This window comes from Triturus cristatus, chromosome 8 (assembly GCF_964204655.1).
Source record: "Triturus cristatus chromosome 8, aTriCri1.1, whole genome shotgun sequence".
Taxonomy (NCBI): Eukaryota; Metazoa; Chordata; class Amphibia; order Caudata; family Salamandridae; genus Triturus; species Triturus cristatus.
The window spans coordinates 233,956,548-233,983,913 of NC_140591.1; positions in this window are offsets into that span (position 1 = coordinate 233,956,548).

The following is a 27,366-nucleotide window of genomic DNA, read 5'->3' on the forward strand; positions in this document are numbered from 1 at the left end:
CCACTCTTGTATTTCCAGGTCAGCTGCACTGATAAAGCAGAAAGCAAAGACTAAATAGCTTTCATCTCTGCATCCTTCATTAAGAACTGGAAATATGATTCTGTACGTCCTATCCTACTGTGGCCTGGTGTGAAAACTCCTCTTGTCCCATCATATTCTTTGCTCACCTTTTATAACACAACAGAAAGTCACCTGATGCCTTTTCAATTATTTTCATTCTTTTGAATGGTCTTTTGAATAACAACAAAAACAAGACACAGAAGGACCAATTTAAATATTGAGGGATGGAGTCATTCCACCATGGAAATGGAGTAAATTACTCCATGATGGAGGAACCACCTGCGAAATTTATAAATGGCCGTCAAGCAGGTGGTCATTTATAAAGCATTGACCTAAACTGCCGTCACTGTGGTTCCTGTCAATGCACCTCGCCACGTTCTACCACCGCAAGATCGCCGATATATACGACAGCTTCGGCACCCACCCACCGAACCAACGCCCCCCACCACCACCCTCTGCACCTGGAACCCCGTCAGCACGGATGACACCACCCACATGATGAACACCATCCACTCCGGCTCCCCAGCCGACCCCTGCCCACACCACATCTTTAACAAAGCCGACTCCATGATCGCACCCCAACTCCGGGACATCATTAACAACTCCTTCGCAGCCGCCACATTCCCGGAGAGCTGGAAGCATGCGGAGAACAGCGCCCTCCTGAAGAAACCCACCGCGGACCCCACAGACCTCAAGAACTTCCGCTCCATCTCGCTCCTCCCTTTCCCCGCTAAGGTCATCGAGAAAACCGTCAACAAGCAGCTGACCACCTTCCTCGAGTCAAACAGCTCCCTCGACCCATCCCGCTCCAGATTCCGAGCAAACCACAGCACCAAGACTGCCCTCATCGCAGCCACCGACGACATCAGGACCCTGCTTGACAACGGTGAAACTGCCGCCCTCTTCCTCCTAGACCTGTCGGCCGCATTCAACACTGTCGGACACCGCACCCTGACAACCCGCCTCCACCACGCCGGGATCCAAGGAAAGGCCCTGGAATGGATCACCTCGTTCCTCTCCGACCGAACTCAGAGAGTCCGGCTCCCGCCCTTCCGCGCAGCGGCCACCAAGATCATCTGCGGCGTACCCCAAGGATCCTCGTTCAGCCCTACACTCTTCAATGTCTACATGAGCTCCCTCGCAGCCATCGCACGCAAACACAACCTCAACATCATCTCCTACGCCGACGACACCCAGCTGATCCTCTCCCTCACCAATGACCCCACCACCACCAAAGCCAGCCTCCAGGAAAGAATGAAAGATGTTGCAGAATGGATGAAGCTCAGCCGGCTGAAACTGAACTCAGACAAGACGGAAGTCCTCATCCTCGGACCTTCCCCCACCGCCTGGGATGACTCCTGGTGGCCCCCGGCCCTGGTCACCGCCCCAAGCCCACGGACCACGCAAACAACCTGGGCTTCATCCTTGACTCCTCCCTCACGATGTCCAAGCAAGTCAACGCCGTAACTTCCTCCTGCTTCAACACCCTCCGCATGCTCAGAAAGATCTTCCGGTGGATCCCCACTGGAACCAGGAAGACGGTCACCCAGGCCCTCGTCACCAGCCGACTGGACTACGGGAACACCCTATACGCTGGGACCACCGCCAAGCTACAGAAAAGACTCCAGCGCATACAGAACGCATCGGCACGCCTCATCCTGGACATACCCCGACACAGCCACATCTCGGCCCACCTGCACTGGCTCCCCGTCAGCAAGAGGATCACGTTCAGACTCCTCACCCACGCACACAAGGCTCTCCGCGACATGGGCCTTAAATACCTCAACACCCGCCTCACGTTCTACACACCCACCCGCCAGCTCCGCTCCGCCAGCCTCGTCCTCGCCACCGTCCCACGGATTCGCAGAACCACCACCGGAGGAAGGTCCTTCTCCTACCTGGCGGCCAAGATGTGGAACTCCCTCCCCACCCACCTATGTCTGACCCAGGACCATCTCTCCTTTAGGAAGCTCCTCAAGACCTGGCTCTTCGAGCAGTAGCGACTCCCCCCCACACCCCCCCCCCACAGCACTTTGAGACCCTCGCGGGTGAGTAGCGCGCTTTATAAATGTTCTTGATTGATTGATTGATTGATTCTGGTGCAGAGCTGCGTCAGCATGAGGAAACCATGCACCAAACAGTATTCTCTTTTATTTTCAAAAACAAAATCCCAAAACAGGATTTTCTTTTTGAAAATAAAAAGTCATGCTCCCCTCACCAGGCATTATTTGGTTTTTATTGACCCTCACTGCCAGGATTTGCCTGGTGGTGATGGACAGTAAAAAATGCCTGCATGTCTGCCCATCCTGGTTACTTGGGTGGACATGTAGCCATTTCTCCAATGCCCCTTACTCAGTCAGGCCATTGCAGAAGTTTGGCTATGGCAGTGACAGAGTAATCACTATCATAGCAAGACTGAAAATCTACTCGCATTAAAATGAGGTGGGCAGAAAATTCATGTTTGTGGTATATATACTCCGTCATCGTTGTGACGGAATATACATACCACCAACATTTAAATCAGTTCAACCTTCTAGAAACTCTTGGTAATCAAGAAAAAGCTAATGTAAACTGAAGCCATCAACATTTTAAATGAAATTCTGCAATAAATAAATGTAAAAATACTCATTATGTTGTAGAATATTATAATATAAACTAAATGTGCATCATATAAATCGCACATATGCAGCATTCTCAGTAATTGACTAGTAAATGTAACTCATGCAAGGAAACAAATGGTAAGAAGAGACACATTTATGGATCACTGACAGAATATCAACACTACTAATAGCGACCAACAAAATTATCGACACACTAATATCGACCACAAAAATATTGTCATCCTATATTGATTTAATAAAATACACAAATATCGAAATAAAAATATCATCAGTAAATACACTGATAAGTCTATTATCGAAAACAGAAATATCGTAAAAAATAATATTGCAACCATCAAATAAACGTATAAATCAACAAAATTAGCAAAACCAAAAATATATACCACATTATTATTGTAAGCACACAATTATCAACACCTCAAAAACATACAAATAACACAAAACATAAGATTAAGAATATGACCAAAAGTACAAACACACACAAAATAACTAAATAACAAAAAATAATATCAATATTAAAATAAAACACCACTAGGCGCCTTGATGCCTTCGGGCTAAGTAGCGCGTTTACAAGTTTCCTTTCATACATTCATTCATTCTAGAAATTTCTTCACAAAACTAACACAATCAAATAAATAATTTTTACAAAAAAATACAAAAATACATTTAATTTATATATTTACTGCATTATAACTTTACAAAATAAATACTAACATATAAGTAAATATAAATATAATAATAAAAAAAACATAATTTAACAGTAACTAGCATTTACTAAAAAAGTAACAACTGCCAAAACAATTTAAACCTGTGCTTGAAAAACCAATGAAAAACAACTACAAAACAAAAATATCAATAAATATGAAAATACAATTAAACTGACGATTATATAAACCAAATAAAAATAAACATACATGTATATCACACCGGAATACTACCAGAAGAAGCAAAATCTATGCCGGATTTCTTCTACAACATCACAATTCCACATCCAAGACTACTAATTCAACTTCACAAATTAAGTAAAATATAAAAATTATTTAAAAATGTAACAAAGGAAAACTAAAGTAAACCTATACAAACTAAATAAATAACATAATGTTAATATATATTATTTCTCCTCTACAGAATATCCAAACTACACTCAACTAACTACAAATAAGATCCAAGAAACTCCTCCAAACAAAGTAGGTATACATTAAAAAAATACTAACACAATAACTAAAAGTCACAACCCAATAACCCCACTAGCTACCCACTCCCCAAAATACAAATACTGTTAAACAAATACATTAAAAATACATTTATTTTTAACATAAAAAAGCAAGAACTGCAGAGCAACAGAAAACATCACAAAAACCAACAATTTGTACAAAACCAGACATGTAAGGAAATGTTAGCCTTTTACTAGTTTTAATACAATAAACATATATATAACATATTTTCTAAATACATTTCTTATGACAGTTCAAATAACAAAATGACTGAAGGTGTAAAATTCATAACATCACAAAAAGGAAAAGTGCCAAATACTATTCCAATGCATGTTACGGGAGGGCAACAACAAAGGAAACTACTAAGAGCATACCCACCCCCTAACATAGAAGAGACAGAAGTAAGAGATGTTTTAGAAACTCCTAAAGAAGGTAGCACTAGCTCTCAGAATCTCACAACAGAAATACTAAAGGACATCCTACCCCGAGGCCCTGAACTTGTAACTGGACAATTACCCTCCAACTCAACTTTAAAAAGATTAATTGCTAGAACTAAAAAATCTACTACTCACACCCCGCCTGTTCCCAAAACTTTCAGTGAAGTCGAAATACCACCTGAATTCATAATGAAGAACAATTACTTCTTTCTGATAACAAATCAAATGACAAAATAATTTTAATATTTACAACTCCCGCAAGCCTACAAAAACTTCAAACGTGTGAAACATGGGTGATGGATGGTACATTTACAATATGTCCCAAACCATTTTTCCCATTATAGACAGTACCACAATAGTAACATCCCCTTCATTAATGCATTATTACCTAACAAACAAACAACTACTTATGTAGAACTACTAACAAAAATAAAGCAAGAAACTACTACCCACAAAAAATATCATAGACTTCGAACAGTCAATGATACAAGCCATCCTTAAAAATAACCCTCACACAGCAATACAAGGTCGCTATTACCGTTTTAATCAAGCATATGAGACACCTAAAAAAATCTACCCTTAGGGGCCGATTCCGATGGCCGGTCGGACAGCTGTCTGTAGCCTTACCCTGCAACCGACACGTACCCGGAGCTGGTCCGTCCTGTAGAGTAAGTACGATGCGCATAACTGCCAAAAACACGACTGACACGTAGGCTTTGAATCAAGATCCATTCTCCGTCCGAGCCGTAACTCCCAAAGAGGAACCGTGTCGCCCGGAAGCAGTATTCATAGCAGTTTCCGGCATGACAAGTACGATGCGTACTTCCTACGCGCCGGACGGGTCGTCACGTACGGCACGTCACAGCATCCGGAAAACAAGCATATCAGCTACGATTCGTGCCACAAATCAATACACGGCTACGAGACGGAACAGCTTGCAGCGGGTACGAGATGGAGCAACAAGCAGCGTGTACGACATGAACACATCATGAATCCCATCGCGCAGGTCATACCAGTACTCTACATCTATGACTGGATCAGGGACCGACGCCGACAGCGCAGGCGGTAAGTCAGACACCTTCCACATAAACAAAAGTCACGTACCCGCAAAATGGCAACACACACAGGGGATCCATATCCTGGCAACTAGCAACAGCCCACCATAGGGGTTGCATGGCCAGCACCACTAACACCCCCACCCATAGGGGGTCTGTTGCCCATCACTACTGCCACCCCCACCCATAGGGCTTATGTTGCCCATCACCCCTGCCACCCCCACTCACAGGGCTTATGTTGCCTATCACCCCTGCCACCCCCACCCATAGTGGACCTGTTGCCCATCACCCCTGCCACCCCCACTCACAGGGCTCATGTTTCCCATCACCCCTGCCACCCCCACTCACAGGGCTTATGTTGCCCATCACCCCTGCCACCCCTACCCATAGTGGACCTGTTGCCCATCACCCCTGCCACCCCCACTCACAGGGGACCTGTTACCCATGACCCCTGCCACCCCCACTCACAGGGCCTATGTTGCCCATCACCCCTGCCACCCCCACCCATAGTGGAACTGTTGCCCATCATCCCTGCCATCCCCACTCATAGGGCTTATGTTTACCATCACCCCTGCCACCCCCACTCACAGGGCTTATGTTGCCCATCACCCCTGCCACCCCCACCCATAGTGGACCTGTTGCCCATCACCCCTGCCACCCCCACTCACAGGGGACCTGTTGCCCATCACCCCTGCCACCCCCACTCACGGGGCTTATGTTTCCCATCACCCCTGCCACCCCCACTCACAGGGCTTATGTTGCCCATCACCCCTGCCACCCACACCCATAGTGGACCTGTTGCCCATCACTCCTGCCACCCACACTCATAGTGGACCTGTTGCCCATCACCTCTGCCACCCCCACTCACAGGGGACCTGTTGCACATCACCCCTGCCACCCTAAGCCATAGGATAGGTGATGTGCAACACATCCAGCATACGCAAACATCAGGTATGTCCACAAAATACATCCCCATGCATCATGACAACAGTGTGTAGTCTGTGACAAATGCCCACAACAGTGAATATGGCTACGAGCATACAATGTAAGTAACAGCACATGTGTGACCAACACATGAGTGTGACATACACAAGGCAAGCATCACCTTAGCACTGTGGCAATGTAAAAAGAACACCCCATCACTGTGTAGAACAAAAGTCAAGTGGGGGCTCACAAAATGCAGCAGATGTGGAGCATTGTGGTGATGGGGACCAAACCCCCCTCAACACAGTGACCAAAAGGTAAGTGTCATCATGGTCAAAGCTGCAACTAACAAACAGCATGTATGATCCCTAATCCCAACACATCAAACACTTCTGGGGCAAACTAGTGGTTGTGTCCCATACACACAGAGATGTGGTGAGGCTAACAGTGCTCTGAAAACATAACACTCTCGGCCATGTGCAGACAAGCACCACACATGGGGGGGGCAATGCACACAGCATACAATGACACAACAGCAGAAGTGACCATGACCAAGCATGCACACATCTCGAAAATAGACATACCAATAAAAACATGTGTAGACTGCAGGTGTCAGCTCACTAACTCACATTCCATGCCAGCAATGGCACCCAACAACCAGGATGAATGTGCACAATGATGTGAAATGACCTCAGGGACAGCATGCAAAATCACAGAAACAGCATCCAGACAAAGGCCCACAACAGCAATACCAATTCACTGGTGCAGATGCACAAACACAAACAGGCAAACTCACACTGCACATCAGACACAACATGTGTGTGTGTGTGTCACAGTATCCCCAGGCTACAGAACACATGAGAGGGGCAGAACCAGTGACACAGATGTGGACACAGTGCCACACAAAAGTAAACCATCATTGGGACACCCTCAGTGGGCAATCAGGCATTGGGAGATGAGAGGAAACACAACAGACACATGTGACACTAGCTGGAATGAATACCAACTAACACAGCAAGAGACTGACACACAACAGCCCAATCCCCAGGGACAAGACATTGGCGGTGACAAAAGCATGCATGACACCTCCACTGTGATGACAAAGGCAGATGTCGTACAAACTGTGAAACCAGACATGTGTCCTGTGCCACAAACGTACATCACACATACACAAACACAAATCACTCAGCATGGTCCCTCATCCATGGACAAATGGGAGCTAGGGGACCATGCATGCAAACATTCACATCAGTCCACCACCAACACCACACACCTGAACTGCAACAAAGTGTATCTGTGAAGCCCACATGGACAGGTGACATTGCACATGCCCACATGACAAACACAGGAATGTTGGCAGGAACTAAGGTGCACACACACATAACACAAGGACTGTTTACAACCCTGGGGAATGACAGACACACTGCACAGTATGAGGTACATGGCCATTACCTCAAAGCTCATGTGACCTTCACAATCCCTGCCACAGTCCCAGGACTATGCGGATGCCAAGGAGGAACACAAGGCACCCATGCTGACACCTGCCAGCATTGCTGCCGTGAACCCGACAAGTGGGAGCAGTCACACACACATACAAATGTCTCTATCACTGATTACTACCACCTAGGGACAACTACATGATATTGCGAACAAACAAGTGCCCTGAGGAACCCTCACTGTGTCCCATCTGTGTCTGACAACATCATCAACACTCAGAACTGACAAATCCCAATGATGATACACCAATTAACAGTAGTGAGTCATGCACCCACACATCTGGTAGCCCATTGGAAAAGTAGTGGGATTACCCCAGTACCACTCAGCAAGCATCAACAACAGGAACATATCAAGGGAACACTGTCTGTGTATGAACAGGGATGTGGACACACACACATGCACATACAACACACACCATGGGCCGAGGCCATGTCACTGGACAACACATTAACTTGAGGGGACACAACTCCTGTGGGAGCCCAGATATGCCAAACATATTCACCGCAAGTCCCACTCATGTCTGCAGAACACTTGGTCAGTCAGCCATCAGTTACCACACAATGAAGGCTCTGGTCACAACAGCCTGGATACGGGAGTCACCCCTAAGTCAGCTGCACATACCCAAACATATGTCTAGCAAGTTGCACAGAGGACCCAGTTTCTCCTATTACAATGATGCCCACACCTGTAGGGCCAGTAGTGATGAGCACGAAGTATGTGGAAGTGACAATTTGGACAATGGGAAGCACATCATATGTGCAGGGGTGCAAGCCACAGATGTGACCATGGCAATTAAATGCTCACAGAGAGATGTACACAAATAGTTGATCCAGACTAAGCCTGGGCAAAGCACTACGCTACGCTCGCGTAGTTTGCGAAGTTTGTGCTACTGCGCTCTACTTGAATTGCACGTAGTACAGTGCAAACACGCGTAGCGTAGTGTTGCATAGTGCAGCAGTCCTTTTTTGCTTGCTCGTGGTCCTCAACGTCAAGTTGGCGACCGCGAGCAAGAAAAATGACAGCCCGGCGAGACTTTATCCTCGTTCGCGATCAGCAACATCAAGTTGGCGAAAGCAAGCGTGGAAAATAAACCTCCCGGCGAGATTCTCAATGCGGGGAGGTCAGGTTTCTCATTGTGAGTGGTCACGTATGCTCGCGACCGCTCGCGATGAGAAACTACCAGTCCGCGTTGAGAAAGCTGCCGCTCGAGTAAAAATCTACTCGAGCGGCAGAAAACTACAGCTCGCACTGTGCAAGATGCCGTTTTCAATGATTGCACAGTGCCAGTTGCTTGTCCGCACTGTGCAATCATTGAAAACGACATCTTGCACAGTGCGAACAGGGTACTACGCAGTTCGCGAAGTGCTACGCGTAGCTCGCGTAATGCGAGGTGCACTTGCGTAGCTACGCGTAGTGCTACTTCGCGAACTACGCCCAGGGTTAATCCAGACATACCGAGGTAGCTGCAAAGGATGACATGGATACCCACCAGAATAGGATACATATCTCATGGACCACAGGGAGTACCTCACATCAACACATCAGTATGCAACATTGTAAACCAAGCATTACAGGTGCAAGGGCATCTAAAACAACCTCAACATGATGTACAGCTAAAGCAAGTTCACAGGGACAAAGTAAAAAGCTTTATTCAGCATATGAAAAGTGAAACGTCTGTGCAACCAAAGGGCCAATGGCAAGTCCATGTCAAATTGCCACTAGAGTGACAACTGTCACACCTTGCTTGCCAGCACTGCTAAGGACCGGGGTCATCCCCTCGGAGGGGCATACATGGGGGCAGGCCAGGCACTGCAGGGATAGGATCAGGGCGCAGCAGAAGGAGGCAGTGAAGAGGTGCAACTGCAGTGGAGATGACTGAAGTGGTGAGTGCTGTCACAACTGTGGGGCACAAGTCAGATGGGGTGGGTTCCGGCATAACTCCAGTGGGCAGGTCAGATGGAGTGGATTGGCTCACCATTGCAGTGCCCAAGTCAGACGAGGTGGGAGTGGACTCCAAAGCAGTGCCTACATCCATGGGAGCGGAATGGGGGACAGGTGAGGTCTGCAGGGCAGGGGGTGGGGACACAGTCCCCACATCAGTGGCACCAACTTTCTGACCAGGTGTGGAGAAGCAAGTGCTAGGGAGGATGGCCTTAGCATTTTGGGGATGGTGTATCTTTGTTTGGGGGAACCTCTGGAGTGGTGGGGGAACCTCTGGAGTGGTGGCCTGGGGGATGGAGTATGGAGACTTTGCCTTGGAGCTGCGTGCTGGAGGGGGGGTCTTGCTCTTCTGGTGCCGGGGGGACTTGGGGGTGGGTGTCTCGGCCTGACTGTGCCTGGGGGAGGGTGTCCGGGAGTGAGGTGCACTCCCTTCTGTGTGTGGGGACTTCCTCTTCCCCTTGTAATCAGGATCTGCTGGGCCAGTGGGGAAGAGGCCACGGTCACAGAGGAAGAGCTTCTGGGAGGTTGGGGTTGCAGGTGAGGCAAGGGAAGGGGGCTGGGAGGGAGAGGTCTCAGAGGACTGTGGAGTGGTTGTGGATGACTGTGTGTGTTAGCAAACCAGCCCCTGTGAGTGTGGAATCAGTGGCGAGTCTAACAACCCTGGGCTGAGTGTCACGGACAGTGTGTTTTTCTCTACCTGACCCTGGTGCTGAGATTAGTCCTCCACATTTCCTGCCGCCGCCGCAGCCACGTTCTCCCGCGGCCGCTGTGTGCAGGACTACACTACCCAGAAGCCTTGGCGGCGGAAGTTCGCTCCCATCACCACCGCGCACGGACGCACATAAATTCGAACAGAGCCCCCGTGCCGCGGGAAGCGCGCGGGCGACGCCGGGAGAAGCCCGGGACAAGGGCGGGCCGCCTGTGGCCGTCCGGGGCCGGAGGAGGCCGGGCTGGGCTATCCCTCTAACTTCGTGTGTGAGAGTACCATCGTTCGGTCCTCCTGTTGAGTTAATGTACAATATTACCTCTATGTTGATGGTAATTGGGAGCATTGCCACGCTCGTATAGCTATTAAGGAGGCTGACTATAATTGTTGCAGTATTTTGTGTGCACTGGTGTTTACATAGGTTGTTCCCATTTAATTTTTGGTCTGGCACGCTTGTACTCATTTTTATGATCTCTTACTTTCATTATGGCAAAAAATAACATCAAAGTTGTGGCTAAAGGTGGCTTGGGGACCTTGGATGCTTTCCTGAAGAAAGCGGAATCTGTTGTTGCCAGAGAAATCGAAATTGTAGAGAGGAGACTTTCTTTGGAACCAGTTTTATTGCCTAATTCTGGATCACAATTGGATGTACTTGCTGCTGACATTGACGTGAGGCTGGCTAGTTGTCCATCTGTTGTAGAGCCCGCATCAGAAGTTACTGATGCTGTTGCTCCACCTGTATTAGATCATACTGGTGGCTCTCTTCTCTCACCTCGAGCTACTCGCTCTGGCCAATCTCGAGTATCACTGGGCTCCACTACTAACTTAAACAAGGGTAAAAGAAAAGCGACTAAGGGCCCTAATGAAACTCGTCAAAAAGTTAAACAATGCAGGAATGAAAAGCCTGCTATTGACCTAGTTCCCCAGGATTGTACGTTGGCCCCCCCTGGCACAGGGGAATAAGACTCTTGGGTTAAATGCTAATACTGCTCAGGTTTCTGTCACTTCTGCTGGTTTTAATTTGATTGAAATGTTAAAGCTTAGGGATGAGCAATTGAAGGTTTCTCTGTCGCCGGTTTTGAATAGACTTGATAAAATTGACGATAGACTTAGTTTGATTGAGCGGCATATAGCTGGTCAGGAATAACCCCGGGCGTAGCACTATGCTTCGCCCACGTAGTGTACGTAGCGCTGCCTGCTTCGCACTTTCCGAAGTAGGCGAAGCAGGGCAGCGCTACGCACACGCCGAGGGCGAAGCGTAGCTGCCTGCCACCCGCCACCCACCTCCCGCCTGCCCTCCTTTTAATAATATCAGCAATGAAAAATAAATTAAAGTAAAGCGACTTACCTTAAGCGCGGCGTATCCGGGGCTCCCTCTTTCTCGTTTCTAATTTCTTCTGGCAAATGCGCATGCGCGGACACCTGCGCATGCGCATTTCTTGCGAGAAATGCGCATGCGCGGGCGTCCGCGCATGCGCATTTGTCAGAAGAAATTAGAAACGAAGAAGAGGGAGCCCCGGAGACGCCGCGCTTAAGGTAAGTCTCTTTACTTTAATTTATTTTACATTGCTGATATTATTTAAAAGGAGGGCGGGCGGGAGGTGGGTGGCACGTAGTGGGGCTACGCGAAGCGCGTAGTGTGCGTAGATTTGGGCACACTACGTGCTGCTTCACGTAGCCCCACTACGCCCACTACGCCCACCCTTAGTCAGGAAACATCATTATCAAACCGTAATCTACTGGAGAGACCCATCTTATCTGGAGCTATTTCCAGAGTATCCGACCTAGCCGATTCTATGATATCCACTGTTGTAGGCGCTACTAATCCACCCGCAGTGGTCGCTGAACCATCTGGGGGTGTTATTGCGAGACCTCGGGATATGTTAAGGAGAGTAAGTTTGCCCCCTACACAGGTAATCAAGGAATTCCCCCTGCATTTGCCACCAGAGGCTTGTCCTTATACTGTCATCCTGGCAAACGTTCCAGCTCCCACTGATGGGAAGGAAGAGAATTGGTCCTCCTTGAGGAACAAAGCCCTACATTTTTTAGCTGGAAAGACTGTTTTGGGGAGTCACCTTTTAGAGTGTTTTAAAATGGTAAGAAGGGTCCCCTGGGTTGGGAAGTTAAATAAGACACTTAAGGGTGACTGTGTTGTGGTGAGTTTTAGCTCCCCTGAATTGGTAGCCAACATTTTTAGACAGGCAGGGACGTCTAGATTACATGAGGATTATGTGAACATCCTCCCATTGGGGTTTTTTTATCCACCTCATTTACAGAGATGGAGTGGGAACAGTGGTTCTATTGTTCAACATGTCCCTGCGACTAGGACTTTGGCCCTTAGTAACAGATACGAGGCCCTTAGTTCTCTGGATATAAATGACTGACTCTATGTAGTTCATACCCAGTCTCTGGATATTGAATCCAGTTGGTCGTGTATGGAAGAAGAGGGAAACGTGATGCCTGTTAATTATAATACCGTTCTTTATGGTTCTGGTGATTGTCCCGCTACCCGAAAAACTTATCGGGATAACGGTACTATCCGGCCGATAATTAAGTTCACTCAAGATGATCAGGCCAAGGTTCCCGCTGGCATATTCAATCATGTGCCTGTTGGTCCCCTTGCCAGCGAGGAGGTAGTGGACCCCTTTTCCCAACCATTGTCCTTGGGAAATAGTGTGGTACAAGTTAATGGTCTTGAGGGGGCAAACTTATCAGTAAATAAGGTCACAACTTTGTCATGGAATATAGCTGGGTTGAGAGCAAAAAGAGAGGATATATGTTGGAAGTCATTTCTCTCTACCTTTCACATAATTGCACTACAAGAGACGTGGGAGGCTAGAGATTCTTTTTATTTGGACGGGTTTGAGTCATTTATTAAATATGCTGTGTCCTCATCCTCGGGGAGACCTAGGGGTGGTCTCGTGTTGTTATTCAGTCTTAAGTTGATGTATAGCACTGAACTTGTTGAGACTAGTTCACCCAATATATTGGCGGTTAAAGTTGCAGGTGATAATCTTCCGTCAATATTGGTTGTGAATTTTTATAACTCATATACGAGGACGGATGAATTGGAGCATTTAAAGGCCTTATCCTCCTTTTTGGATGATTTTGATGCAAACAATGTTACACCTTATTATTTGTTATTGTTTGGCGATTTTAATATTCACATAAGCCAATCTAATTGTTCTGGAAATTTTAATCAGGTCTATTGCCCGCAGGAGGAAGCCCATTTTGATCATTCAAAGGGGGGGACGTTTCTAGACAGTATTGTATCTGCCTTCAATTTATTTGTGCCAATGCAGAATTTATTATTTCCTGTTCCCAAATTTACTGGTCAGGGCCACAACAGTATTATTGATCATATATTAATTTCCTGTACTTTGAAGGATCGGATAGGTCCTTTTTGTGTCATTCCAAATGCCCTAAGTGATCACAATCCCCTATCTTTGGAATTAAATATTAATGTGGTGATTAGGCCTAATTATAGGACTATAATTTCTAATTCAAACATAGTCCCTATTAAACAGGGAACACGCCTGAGATGGGATGTTATCACTCCGATTGATTTTCTAGATAAATTATATCACAGTAATTTGGAGGATTTTAATATCTGCATAGCAACAGAATCTAAACCAGGGGATATTCTTGGTGCCTTTGAGAGAATAACCAGCCAGATTATGGATAATCTAACCCTCATCGGGAAACCAAGACCTAAGAAGCATAAAAACTGGTTTGATCAGGCATGTAGTAGTGCGCACTCCGCTCTTTTACTGGCCTTAAAAGATGGTGCGAAAGATACCAGCAGGATTGCGGAGGCAAGAAGATCCTTCAAAAAAACACTAAAGGCAAGGAAAATTTGTCTAAAAAATATGGCGTGGGAAGAATTGTCAGACGCTAGTGTCTTAAAAAGTAGTTCCCAATTCTGGAAAGTAATTAATAGCCCACTTTTTAATGAATTGGAAAATACTATTAATGAGTGTCTTATTTCCCCAGACAAATGGGTGTCTCATTTTAGTGGGCTTTATTCTGAAATTCCAGAACAGAATCCAGTAAATTTTGGGGATATTAATCAGTCATCGAAAATTAACTTCAATGAGGCTGAAGTTCGGGACGCCATCGAGTCAATGGCAAAGGGCAAAGCACCTGGCCCCGATGGCGTTCCCGCAGATTTGTACAAGGCAGATTCAAAGTACTGGGCGAAACTTTTAACCTCAGTTTTTAATGCGGCAGCAAAGGAGGGTGTTCCCCGTTCTTGGGGCAAGCCGTGATAGTACCAATATTTAAAAAAGGTGCTAGAGAGGATCCGGTTTGCTATCGGCCTATTTCTCTTCTAGATTCTGCCATGAAAATAATGGGCAAAGTTGTCCTAGCAAGGTTAACAACTTGGTTGGAGGACAACTCCATTATTTCGGACCTCCAATATGGGTTCAGAAAGGGAAGGAGCACAGTGGGTCAATGCCTTAATTTGCATCTTATTATTGGGAAGTACACGATTGCGAAGCAGGGGGTCTTACATTTAGCATTTATGGACCTGTCTACTGCTTTTGATTTGGTTAATCGACAAAAATTATGGGCTTCCCTGGCACTTATGGGTCTTGACCCTGTGCTGATTTCCTTTCTAGCACTCATACACGAAGATACTACTGCGGCGGTCCGTTATAATAAGGACGGGAATCTATCTGAAGCCTGGCAGGTGAAGTGTGGGGTAAGACAGGAGTGCATTCTTGCGCCCCTGCTTTTCTCGCTTTATATTAACAACCTGGGGGAAGTTTTGTCCTCATCTAGTAAAGACATACCAAGAGCAGGTACTAAGTTGATTCCCGCTTTGTTGTATGCGGATGATACGGTCTTGCTGGCAAGAACTGCGAGAGGCCTTCAAGCCCTTTTAAATGGTTTTAACGATTTTATGGTCTCCTTGGACTTAGTAATACATTTTAAAAAATCACATTCAATGACAATAGGAGATGGAGCTGCAAAAAAGGTCAAATTCTTCTGCAACGCGCAGGAGCTTACCAAAGTGCAGACCTTTCCATATTTGGGGGTCACCTTTGATGACAGAGGATCATGGGTCACGCAACGTGCTCAGAAACGGAACATTCTCGCTAGGGCAACCGGAGCCTTGTTGGGTTTTGCAAAACGGTTGGGCTGCAAACCCTTGCCCGCGATTTTGAAGATATATAATGCTAAGTGCGTGCCTATGGCCCTGTATGGCAGTGAGGTCTGGGGCTATACGTCGCCAGTTGAGATTCAATTAATTGAGAATGCCTTTTATCGGAAACTATTGTCATTACCCGTTTCTACTTCAACCTTTAATATCCATGAAGACTTGGGGGCTGAGTACTTAATGGATCAGATATATGTTGCCCCATTAATGGGTTGGTTAAGGGTTTGGGCGCAGCACCCTCCAAGCCTAAACCAGCTCATTATACAAGATTGTCTGGTTCTTGACAAAGCCTTGTGTATTCCTTGGCTGCGTTATATTAAATCTAAACTGGAGACTCTTGGCTATTTAGAATTATTTGATAGACCATGCGAGTTGTCTAAATCAGAAATAAAAGATTTTAAGTCTCAGTTCATGTGCAGGGCAAAGTTGTTGAGAGAAGGCGAGGAAGTGTGCAAACCATCTGTTAGGAGATTTGTCATGTTAAGTATGGGCAATGTGATTCAGCCATACTTGACCTATATAAATATTCCATTTCACTTGTTTTTATTGATTAGGTTTAAACATGGCATGTTACCTTGGCTCCTAGCTCACCCGAAGGGCTTTTTTAAAGAGGGCACCTTGGGCCTTTGTCCTTGTGATAATGCCTCTGAACAAAATACGCTGCATATGATTTTTTTCTGTAAATTTAACATTTTGCAACGTAAAAAATTTATTTGCCCCATTTTTAAGAACTGTCACTTTGAGCAAGTGAGGCCCGCGTTGGTATACTTGCAAATGCTGGGTTCTCCTTTTGTCTGTTTTGGAGTTGCCAGCTACCTTACTGGGGCTATTAGAAGTAGAAACCGAATGTAGTTTAATATATCTTACCCCCATTTTTAGTACGTTTGATAGTCTGAGACTGGGCCTTTCTTTCTTTCTTTTTTGAAACTATAAAATAGTTTTATAATTTCTGGCTTGTCTTACTTTTTAATGTCAATGTTCGCCAAACATGTTTTATGTATAATTGTAAATTGTGTATTGTTTGAAATTCCTTTGTAAATTATTCTCAAGTGTAACTATTTGCAAATGAAATTTTGTGTATGCTTTGATGGTTTTAATTATTAACCGAATAAAGCTATTGTTGACTGACTGACTGACAGTCCCCTGCACTTGCTTGTGTGCACGTCTAGCCCTTGGTTTGGGGGTTTCTGTGCTTTCGATAGGTAGTGTGCTAGGAATCGTGGGTGCTGCAGGGGAAGGAGGGGTGTGGGACTGTTGGAGGAGGGACACTGCTGCCGTCAGGGGGGAAGCCACGGACTGGTTGGTCCTCTGTAGGGCAGACATGCCCAAGGAAATGCCCTCCATGAATGACACCAGTTGTGTCAACAGACCTGTGTGTGCATGGAGGACCTTCAGCATCGACGTCTGACCTACATGCATCTGTCGAAGTAAGTCCACAGACACCTCACTCAGGGCAGCAGGGGACACAGGGGCAGGGGGTGCGGTGCCTGGCACTAAGGAGACATGCTCACGAACACGGGAGCCCACAGGGACCTCTGGGATTGGAGCCGATGGGAGGGGGGTGGTGGTGGTGGTGGTCGCGGTGGCGGAGACAGCCTCACTAGCTGGTGTTTGGTGGCTGCTGACACCTGCCTCCACAGGGGAGTCATCCTCAGAGCTGCTGTGGCCTTCAGCTGGGGGGGATGGTGCTGACGACTCCTCTGTGTGGCTCAAATCGCCCTCCGTGCCACTGGGTCCACCTGACTCCTCTCCTTTACTCCTTCTGCCCCTGTAGGGCTCTGTGGCTCCTCCTGGTCCGTGGAGCTGTCCCCTCCTGTGGCCATGGATGTATCTGGATAGGATGAGGAAGAAAGAGAACAACATCAGTCACCTGCACCGTCTGCACACACCACAGTGAGTACATCACATCACAGGGCAAGCCCTGGCATCATCAGCTGAACACAGCTCAAAGTGCCAACACTGTTTAGAATAAGCCAATTGTCATTTTCAACATCAACCATGGCACACATATCCCTCCTTGACTTGCACACATATGTCTGTTGAATGTTGGATGCTAATACCCCAATGTGCCAACATGCACCACCCACACATTGGTTGTACATGCAAGTGAGCATGTAGGAGTAAGTCACTAGACCCACAGCACATCTCTTGCGACTGACTCAGCACAGGTGTCCGGATGAAGGGATGGGCAGAGACTCATTTCACATGCTTGGGATGCATGCCAGCAACACACACTATGATGTACTTGTGTCCTGATGGGCAAGATCACAATGGGGTGCATGCTGCACACTTGAACACAACGCAGGCTCACTCATAGCAAGTCCAATGCCATGGCACTGGGATGCCCTGAAAGTCAGTCAACACTGTCTCCTGTCACATGGGCAGGACATCCCAGACAACAACAATATGCACTGACTCACAATCCTAGCTCAGGGGCAAATCTGTCTCTGTAGATGACCGGCGCACTTGCCCATCCCATGCAAACAACATATCCAGGACCCAGAATACCCCACATCATGAAAATCAGACATATGAGTCTCAGCACACACAAATCCATGTACTTCAACACATCACAGTCTGCCAAGCATATAACCCAGCTGCATGAGGGACAGAGTGTTGCATACACCAATGTGCGCTGTCAGATGATCACACACCTATATGTCACACAGGTCTTGTCTCCCACAGTCACATTACAGATGTCATGCTGGCCCTATGAATCATGGACACCCCAGTTGTAGGTAGCAACAAGCCACACCCTAATGACACAGAGGAACACACCTGAGGGCACATGTCACGACGCACAAACTGCAATTTCACACACAGGAGTGGAATTACAGAGTGTTTCTGAATGCCCATGAGGGGGCAGGACTGGGTAGGACTAAGTGAACCAGTGTTTTGCCCCGGACAGTAGTCAGGTGGATAAGCAATTGTGCCATACTTGCTATACCTACTCCTGATGCCCAGAAATTGGAGTACCCTGCAGCATGGTTTTATATTGAATACCCCAGAAACATGTTGCGAGTCAGACAAGCAATTGGTACACATCTCAAGGGCACACACAGTTCACATGTCAGATGTCAGGCATTGTGTAAACAATTGACCCACCCATGAAACACACAACAGAGTCACGGGAACTGATGCTGACTGGTACCTGATACATAGCTGACTGCAGGGACACAGTGCCCTAGTGACACAAGCAAAAGACTGTAGGGGCCACACCTGTGGAACAGATGAGGAGGGTGCATCACACAGATGGGGGACCTGATTTTGGGACTACAAGACCTACGTAATGTGGAAGTGTGACCCGGACAAAAGACTGCTATTTGCATGTCAGACATAGTACACAGATCAGGCATGGACTTACCCCCTTCCTGCTGCTGTCTGGCCTTCAGCTGCCTAACCAGGTCCGGGAAGACCACCACCAGTATCCGGAGCATGTGGGGAGTCAGGGTCTGGTGTCTGCCCCTCCTGCATGGAGGTGACAGCTTCAGCTGGACTCTAGCTATCCTCCTGGTCCAGCCCTGAAGGTCCTGCCACCTCTTCTGGCAGTTGCGGATGCGGCGCTTTTAGACCCCCAGAGAACGAACAGCCTGGGCGATGGTGAGCCAGATCTCCTGCTTCTGGTGGGCATCAACCTGTGAGGAGGACAAAGTGAAAAGTACATTAACACACATGCCCCAGATTTGTGCAGCACACAATTAGATATACATGTCATCATCACAAAGGGAAATTAATTACACAGGTAGTGCAACCCTGGGGAATGAAAACTCACATGCACGTCTGACATGTTAACAATGCCTGGATAGTTTAAGCTGGCAAAAATGCACTTTAGCAGCAGGGAAACTATTCAGTACATGTACCTACACAATTTGGGGGATGAAAGTAGTCAGTGAGAATGCTTGCCACTGCTGTACACACTGCTAGTACTGCTAGTCAGACAACATGCATAATTAGGAAGGCAGTGGACAGGACACTAACCTGCTCCCCTGGTGTCCCATAGAGCTTTCTGTACTCTGGAAGGAGCCCGTCCAGCAGGGCCTGGTTCTCCTCCTCAGTGAAGGCTGGGGCCCTCTCCAGTGTACGTGCCATAGCAGGAGCCAGAGGTTGCATAGACAGCAGCAGTGGTAGCAGGGATGTGGTCCAGTAGCTTGTAGTGCAGGCAAGTGAGCTCCATGGGGGCCAGCCAGCCTTATATCTGTGCTGCAGAGGCAGACTCTGTGCCATGTGTCCAAAGTGATAGGTCCAACGCGGTTGCATTCTATGAATCTGGCCAATCCATTCAAAAGTACGACTCGTCCACGCCTTCCGCATCATTCAAATCTTCACCTTCATGGAACACTTGAAATTGCAACATTGTTGTAGGCATCCAACTGAATTTCCAGTGCACCACTCGTACAAGTTTTGAATCCGCATCCGTCTCCATGACAGTCCTGAGCCAATGGGTGCGCCCGGCTCGTTCAACTGACTGTACAACACGTATTTTGAATGTACACATGCACCCGTCTCCATACGATTCAATAGTCAAGGAGTACGCCTGTCTTGGACCATGCCTGTCGGACACGTATGCATGATAGTCACCCGCGTCGGTCCTCATTGCATTCAATGACAAGGCGTACGCACGGCTCGGACATGACCCGTGCAATACATACGCATTGTCACCCGCGTCGGACCTCATTGCATTCAATGACAAGGCGTACGCACGGCTCGGACATGACCCGTGCAATGCGTACACATTGTCACCCGCGTCGAACCTCATTGCATACAATGACAAAGCGTACGCACAGCTCGGACATGACCCGTGCAATGCATACGCATTGTCACCCGCGTCGGACCCCATTAGTGTGACTGTTAGATGGATGCAACACACATATACTGGCCATGGACACCTGCACACACCTGCCACACTATAGCATTGGCCACACAGTGTCCCATGGCATGTGAGGCTGCATTCCCTGGGTGTTTGAGGGGGCCACAGCAGTTTTTTAGTCTGGCACATTGTGTAGCCACTCCCAGGCTGTTATCTTGTACATGGGGGAGAGTCCTTTGTGTGTTGTGCACATTAGCACTGTGATTTGCAATTGGACAGTAATTGGCATGAGTGAAGGCCACAGTGTCAGGTTGGATATGTTTGGGGCACAGGTCTCACTGACTAACATTCCATCACCTCCAGGACTCACCTGGGGGTGATGGAATGTTAGTCACAGTGAGACCTGTAGCTCAAATACTGATGTGCACCCACAGTCTGTGTGCATGTTGTGTCTCAGATGTGTCTGATCAAATGTTACCAATGGGTGGCAGTCTCCACATGTTATGTTATGTTATGTTAAAATTATTTATAAAGCGCTCGTACACCAAAACGGTTTCATGGCGCTGTAGCAGTAGTGTACTAGACCAAGAGGTTATAGGTAAGCCTGAGTGAATAAGAGAGTTTTCAGGAGGGTTCTGAAACGCGGAAGAGATGTTTCAAGTCTGAGTTCCGAGGGAAGAGAATTCCATATATGAGGAGCCAAAAAAGAAAAACTGAATCCACCATGTTTTTTCCGGTTAAAGCGAGAAATAGTGAGAAAGTTAGCATGAGATGAGCGAAGAGCACGAGAAGGGATGTAGCGAGAAATTAAAGAGGAGATAAAAGCTGGACCAAGACCGGCTGAGGCTTTAAAAGTAGTACAGCCCAGTTTGAACAGACAACGCTTGGCCACTGGAAGCCAATGAAGGCGTTTCAACAGGGGACGGACGTGTTGAGTACGTGGTTGATGAAAGATAAGCCGAGCAGCTTGGTTCTGAACCAATTGAAGGCATTGAAGTTGATACACAGGAATACCGACGTAGAGTGAGTTGGCATAGTCCAACTGAGAGATGACTAAAGCCATGAGGACCACGTTAAGAGCCTCGCTGGTTAAAAATCTCGAGATCTTGCGGATTCTGCGAAGATGGAAAAAGCATGAAGATGTAACTGCGCTGATCTGAGATTTCATGGTCAAATCATTACTGATTATCACTCCGAGGCTTTTAACGGACTTAGTAGGTAAAGGGGGGTTGCCTAATGTGGGGGGCCAAAAGTTGTTGTTCCAGGGATTGGAAGTACCGCTCAGAACCAGCTCGGTCTTATCCGGATTGAGCTTGAGTTGGCTGGCATTCATCCAATCCCTAATGAAACATAAGGTGGCCTGAAAGCTGGAGACGGATGTAGGGGAAGAATTGATATTAAACACAAGTTAGAGGTCGTCAGCATAATTAAAGCAAGCTACCTCAAAGTTGCAGAGGGAGTGGATTAGAGGGACCATGTATAAGTTAAATAGAAGAGGGGAAAGAGAGGACCCCTGAGGTACACCACAGGTCAAGCTGGTCCTTTTGGCAGAAAAGGTATCAAGGCGAACAGCCTGCTACCGATTCTCCAAAAAAGAGCTCCAGCTTCCCAGACACGGTCGATCAAAAGTTTATGATCAACCGTGTCAAAGGGGGCAGAAAGATCCAAAAGGACAAGGGCCTGGGAGAGATTGTCATCGGCCCCCTTTCTGAGCTCATTCATGACGGCAAGTATGACCAGCTCGGTGGAATGAGCAGGCCTAAAACCAGCCTGTTGGGGGTCGAGAAAGGACGAGAGTTCGATAAAGGAGCTAAGGCAATGCGTAACATGAGCTTCTAAGATCTTCCTCAAGTAAGGAAGAAGGGAGATGGGGCGGTAGTTAGTGAGGTTAGTAGGATCAGCGTTAGGTTTCTTTAGAATGGGAACGACCTCTGCCACTTTAAAGGAGTCAGGGACAACACCTGTTTTTAAGGAGTTATTAAGGAGTGCAGGAGGGGGGTCGGGCAGGAAGAAAAAGCTGTGGGACTTACGCTTGCCTTGTGGTGTGTAAGTGCTGCGCCATGTCCATTGCTGTGTTGATGTGGCAATACAGGGAGCCTGGGTTTCTGCATGGCAAAGATCTGTGATGCCTGGGAAACATGATTCCTCATTAGTCACTGGGGTGGGTTTTTTGAACGTTGCAGCAGCACATAGGTTGGGTGACACAGCCAGATGATTAGCCCATTGCACTACATGGCACTCATGTGGACATGTGGAATTGAGATGTGAGGTGGTGGTCTTGTAGGTGACATATGTGTCCATGCCCAACAGCACACACCTCAGTACATTGTGTAATGTCATGAACTAGCATGTGATAGTGATCGTGGTCATGGCCACATGGGGGGATGTACTGACAATCTTCCTTTGTGCATCTCTGTACTGCAGGGCACCAGCTGTCCATCGTCCATTCCCAGACCTTGCAACCATGCAGGAACGCGACAGCATCAGAGGGTACCGCTTCACCAGGCCACTGATTGAGGAGTTGGCGGAGCAGTTGGTGCCACATCTGCTACCTGGCCGGACATACCCTACAGCACTGACCCCAGAGGTGAAGATGATGGCAGCCCTGCACTTCTTTGCTACTGGTACCTTCCAGTACACTGTGGCTACTGCTGGTGGTATGTCGCTAACTATGTTTAGTCGGGTGCTACGCGATGTTTTGGAGGGGATGTTGCAATTCCTCGACCTGTATATCAAGTTCCCGAGCCAAGAGGAACTCCCTGAAATTAAGGATGCCTTTTATACACTGGGGAGGATGCCGAACGTCATTGGATCCATTGATGGGACACATGTTGCCCTGATACCACCACAGGCACATGAGCAGGCATACCGTAACAGGAAGCACTACCATTCAATCAATGCTCTGGTGGTCTGTCTTGCTGACATGTTGATCACATATGTGTGTGCACGGTTCCCTGGTTCGGCGCACAATGCGCACAATGCCTACATTATGAGGAGTAGTCACATAGCAACGCTGATGTCACAGATGCCAGCTCAGCATGCCTGGCTTGTCGGTGTGTACTGACTGTTTCTCATTGTGTGTGTTTGTCAGTGTTGTACTCCGCACTCCTACAAAACTCATCTACTTGTTCATTTTTGTGTGTGTAGGTGACTCCGGATACACCAACATGCCGTGGTTGCTGACACCCCTCAGGAACCCTGTGACTCCAGCCGATCTGCACTACAATGAGGCATATGGTCGGAGCAGGAGGGTGATTGAGCGGACATTCAGCCTCCTGAAAAGCCGCTTTCACTGCCTGGACAAGACCGGAGGGGCCCTCCCATATGAGCCTGCAAAGGTGTGCAAAATAATACTGGTCTGCTGCATGCTACACAACATGGCGGTGCGGAAGGAGGTGCTTCTCATCCAGGATGAGGATGACGACGACCAACGTATGGAGGATCCCGGCCTGGGCCAAGATGCCAGTGATAATGAAGATGATGGTGACGTCCGCTCCTAGCTCATCAACAACTTCTTCACCTGAAAGTGAGTTTCCAGGGTTGTTATGTGAATGTATGGAGGTAGCCAGGAATGTGTTGAGCCAGCTCTGAGTGTGTTTGTGTGCCACTTGACTGGATGACTGCTGTGATGTGTCCATTCCGGTGGTGTGTACTCCACAATAGGATAGTACTGCTAACTAGTGTTTGTGTACGTGTTTTGCAACTTGTTTTGTGCATGTGTATTGCTTTTCTCTCCTGTTCGTCTGTGCTTTTGACTGTATCTTGTCTGTCCTTCCCAGAGTCCTTAGCCTGTTGTGTGGTCAACACTGACCCCCAACACCCAGAAGCCAACACCAGTATGGAAGTTGACAATTCCCATCAACTGATGTACCACACATCCCTGGACTTCCATTCTCCAACACATTGGGAACGTGTGTCCACTGTTACGTAGAATTACTGTGCAACTATTGTGGAATAAACGTGTTGCTGATGTGTAATGAACCTGTGCTACGCTTTGTTATGTGCGCTGTCTGTCTTCCCACATCTGACTGACATCTGCTTACCTCACCTGTGGACTTGTTACCACTGACTGTGCTTGGTGTTGTGTGCATGCCAATGTGTTTCAGGTCAACATCATTGTGTGTGATGAGTAACATGGCCATGGTGAGTATGTTTTGTGTTGCCATAGTGGCGTGTCTCCCTCTCATGTGTCACATCCCCATGACTCACCTTACGTTGGTCACATTGTTGCAGTATTTGGCATGCACTGTGTTGTGTAACTGATCGACATCTCCCTCAACATGAAAATTTGGAATCACAACAGAGGCAAGTATGGTGTACTTGTGAGATTATTTACAAACATGTGGTGTGAGGGAAGTGCACAGGATGGTGGGTGCTGTACAGTGGTTTGGGAATCCAACGTTCACATTGGAGTTAGAAGTGCTGGTAGATGAAATGTCCAGAGTAAAGTCCACTGTTGTCTGCTATATTGGCCCAACATGAACCCTCCATGTCATATGGGCGAGTTGTGTGTGATTGGACAAGTTGAACGGGTTGCGCACAAAGAACATTGTCCAGAACAGGTTTAGAGGCCCTGGGGGATGTGCTGGGACATCTGCCTCTCACATGTCCTTCTTCGGACGACCCCTCTTCTTCCGGGGGGGGGGCCATCCTCATGTGCAGGCCTCTGCAGTGCAGGGGACTCTCCACCAGAGTCCCCCTCCCTCCCTGTGGCACTGGCAGATGGTGTTGCGACAGATGTTGTGGGCACACAGGGGGGTGGGGACAGGTTGGTGTTGATCTGGCGGAGGCATTGTAGTATGTCCCGATGCACCGCAGTAAGGGCATCCCACTTTGCCTCCATGCGGGCATGGTGGGCGACCTGCTCATGTTGCATGTCCTTGAGGATCCCCACTACCTGGCCAAATCCTCCGTTGCTATCCTGGTACGCATCTATGATGCATGCCAGTTGGGGGTCATCATGCAGTCCAGACCCCTCTGCAAGGCGTGCCCTGTGCTTCCCACCTCTCCCAGCAGCCATTTCCACACGGGCAGGACCAGCAGCGGTACGCACAGGTGACCCTGGGACCCCTTGGGTGGTGTTGCTGATGGTGTTGGCTGTAGCTTCCGGGGGGTCCTGTGTCCCTGTGCTGTGGGTGTTGATTGGCCTTGGTCTGTCCGTGTTGGCGGGGGTGCCCTGTTGGTGTCCAGATGGTGGAGGCGTGGGTACAGGGGGGGCAGATGTTGCTGCTGCTGGTTCTGCATGATGGTTCACACCGGAGGGGCCAGGTTGGTCGTCGTCATCCGAAGAGGACAGTGAGAGAGTCAGACCAGAGAGCTTAGTGTCCAACAGAGTCTGGGACTGGGTATCCTCATCATTAGTCACTGGGTGCCCAGCACGACCTGTGTTTGGAAGAGACTCACAATGTGATTTATGTTTCTACATGCATCGTTGGTTCACAAACATGACATTTTCTACTTTTCAAACAGATGCCTGCCTGTACACTGCTTTTTCCCAGCTTGTCACAGACAGAGTTTGATCTGGTTGTTGGCCATTTGCCAGCATGGCCTTGTGCTCCCCACAACAGAGCCCGTCAGACATCTTGTCAGTCCCTTCCCACTCCCTGTGAGGCGAGTATGTTTCAGTTTGATCTTGCTGGGCCATGTGGGTGGGTGTAGGTTGTCTGTGACTGCGAGTCCCATCATACTCTTGGCTACTCCCCCTTTCCCAGCATGCCCATGCTTCCTCCCTCTTGACTCTGCTTCCCTGTGAGGGGGTGTGACAGCAATGGCAAGATGGCTGACTGTGAAATCCTGGTGTTTGTTTGGCTACAAGTCTCAAGTGAGCCCCTGTGCTTCACACAGCAGCACCCAGTACGGGGTATCTTTTGCTGATATTTCAATGAGGTGTGTGTCAATGCATTGTACCCAGTGAGTTGTGTGGAGTTTGTGTTGGGGGGGTATCTCCGCATGCTGATTAGTATGGTCAGGGCTGGCAGTCCTCCTTCCCATCATGACACGTGCTTCCATTGTAGGGCATGCAAGTTGTCTTTCAGGATGTCAGTCAGTGGTGTCCTTCTTCTGATTTGCACACAAGCCCTCGCAGGGCTTTGTGCTCCCCACAGCAGGACCCAGTCTCAGCCATCTTGTCAGTCATTTTCCACTCCCTGTGAAGTGGGCATGTTTCAGAGAGGTCTTGATGGGCCAATCAGGAGGGGGAGCATTATCTGTGACTACAAACACCATCATGCTTTTGGATACACTCACTTCACCTGCATCCCCACTATTCCTTCCTGACAGTCAGCTGCACTGTGAGGTGGTGTGTTTGTGGTGTCAAACTGTCTGGCTGGGTGTATTTGGCTTAGTGCCACTGGCTTGCTGTATTTGTTTGCAGGTTGGTGCATGTCATGACACAGTCCCCAGTCACTATGAGATGGCATGTATTGTGTTTGTGTGACTGGCATACACATCTTGGGTTGATTATCTATTGGTTAGTGTAGCTTTGCTTGGGGTGCATGGTTTCACTGTCCCCTTGCTACACAATCTTGGGTATGTTTTTTGTGTACTCACCGGGCTCTGGGATGTCTGTTAGGCCATGGACGCTCTCTGGTGGTAGGATGTCCCGCACCTTCTCCTCCCAGGTCATGAAGTAGACTGGTTTGGCAGGAGGGCCACCGCCGGTGCGCTGACTCAAGGCGTGATCTTTTTCGATGAGTTTCTTGACCTCCTGCGCACGTCATACCACCTGTTCTGGATATCGTCCTTTGTGCGCAACATTGGTGCTTGTGCGTTCACATTGTCCACAATCCTCGCCCACATCTTGATTTTCTGTGAGATGGGGTCCTTTGAACCAATGTACCAAACAAATGTGGCTCTACTCTGATGATCTCGTCGACCAGCCCTTCTAACTCACTATCTGTGAACTTTGGATTCTTCTTCAAGGTATGGTGATGGGAGGTGG